Here is a 1,817-nt window from a genome sequence, read left to right on the forward strand (position 1 = left end):
TTTTTTTGCAACAGAAATTGTTAACTTTTAAGTCAAGTGTGGTGGTACATACCTGCTATCTCAGTTTTAGGGAAATGGAGGCTGGAGGATCAGGAGTTCAAGGCTGTCTTCAGCTAGAAGAGTTCAAGGCCAGCAGCGAACACTGTTTTAAGAAAGAAATGAGAAGGGCTGGAGAGATGGCTCAGCGATTAAGTGCACTGGCTGCTCTTCCAGAGGTCCCGAGTTCAAGTTCAAGCAACCACATGGTGCCTTACAACCATCTGTAATGTGAGCTGATGCCCTCTTCTGGCATGCAGGTGTACATGCAGATAGAGTACTCGTACATTAAACAAATACAATTAAAGAATGAAGTGGGGGAGGGGTGCTCCATAGAGACTTACTTCTAATTAACTCTAACTGTGCTGATGGAGGGGCTGGGCTCAGTGCCTACAGCCATCTGTGATTTGACTTCTTTTTCTGGCCTCCTTAGTCTTTATGAATGTGGTGGTGTGCAGACATCACAGAGGCAAAATTTCTATACACACACACACACACACACACAAAACCCCACTCAAAAGTGGGAGTCAAAAGTCAGGTGGCTCTCTGAGTTTGAGGCCAGGCTGGTCTACATAGTGAGTCCCGGAGCACCCAGGGCTACACAGAGAAATTGAAAAAACCAAACAACAACAATAAAACAGAACAAAAATCCCCAAACCCCAAACAAAATCAGAGTCTGGGGAGGTGGCTCATGGGATAACAGGGACTTGTGTGTGGTATCTGGAACACAAATAGTGTGGAGAGAGAGGACAGAGTCCTGAAAATTTTGACTTTCACATACATGCACTATCCCCATGAATAACTAAAACTGTAAAGAAAAATTAACAAACAAACAAAACCCATCAAAACAACAACAAAATAAGCCAAAGCTAAAGCCCAGACTGGGGGAGTTTGAAGATCCAGACTCTTAAATTCAGGGTGACTGACAGGGTATGGTGGCACACACCTTTAATTCCAGAACCCTGGAGGCAGAGACAAGCAGCTCTCTGAGGTCAAGGCCACCCTGGTCTACAGAACAGGTTCCAGGACAGCCAGGGCTACAGAGAAACAAAATAAAACAAAACAAAAAAAATCAAAACAAAGCAAAATCCTAGTCTTCAAACTTGACACTTTTACCTGCTGAGTTATCTTGCTGGTCTCACGTGAGTTTAAATATAGCTATTTTTATTTTGGGAGGTCACAGTGTCAGACTCCCCCTAGAGCTGGAGTTCCAGGTTGTTTTGAGCTCACGTGGGTGCTGGGAATTGAACTCAGATCTTCCAGATGAAGGACCAGCCCTGCTAACTACAGAGCCATCTCTACAGCCCCATTTATTTGTTATTATTATTACATCTTGGTTTTTTTCTATTGGTTATTTAATTTTATTTATTTACTTTTCTTTTCTTGGATATTTCTTTATTTATATTTTGAATGTTATCCCCTTTCTCGGTTTCCCCTCTGGAAACCCCCTATCCCAACCCCCTCCCCCTAGAGTGTGTGCTTGTATGAGTGTGCTCCGCCCCCCAGCCCCCACTCCTACCTCACCGTCCTAGCATTCCCCAACACTGGGGCATGGAGCCTTCACAGGACCAAGGGCCTCCCCTCCCATTGATGTCCAACAAGGCCATCCTCTGCTACATATGCAGTTGGAGCTGGATCCCTCCATGTATATTCTTTTGTTGGTGGTTTAGTCCCTGGGAGCAAGGGGGTTGGGGGTATGGTTGGTTGATATTGTTGTTGTTCTTCCTATGGGTTGTAAACCTCTTCAGCTCCTTCAGTCCTACATCTCAGGGTTTTTTTTT

Source organism: Mus caroli, unplaced genomic scaffold (assembly GCF_900094665.2).
Source record: "Mus caroli unplaced genomic scaffold, CAROLI_EIJ_v1.1 scaffold_14662_1, whole genome shotgun sequence".
In the NCBI taxonomy this organism is placed as follows: Eukaryota; Metazoa; Chordata; class Mammalia; order Rodentia; family Muridae; genus Mus; species Mus caroli.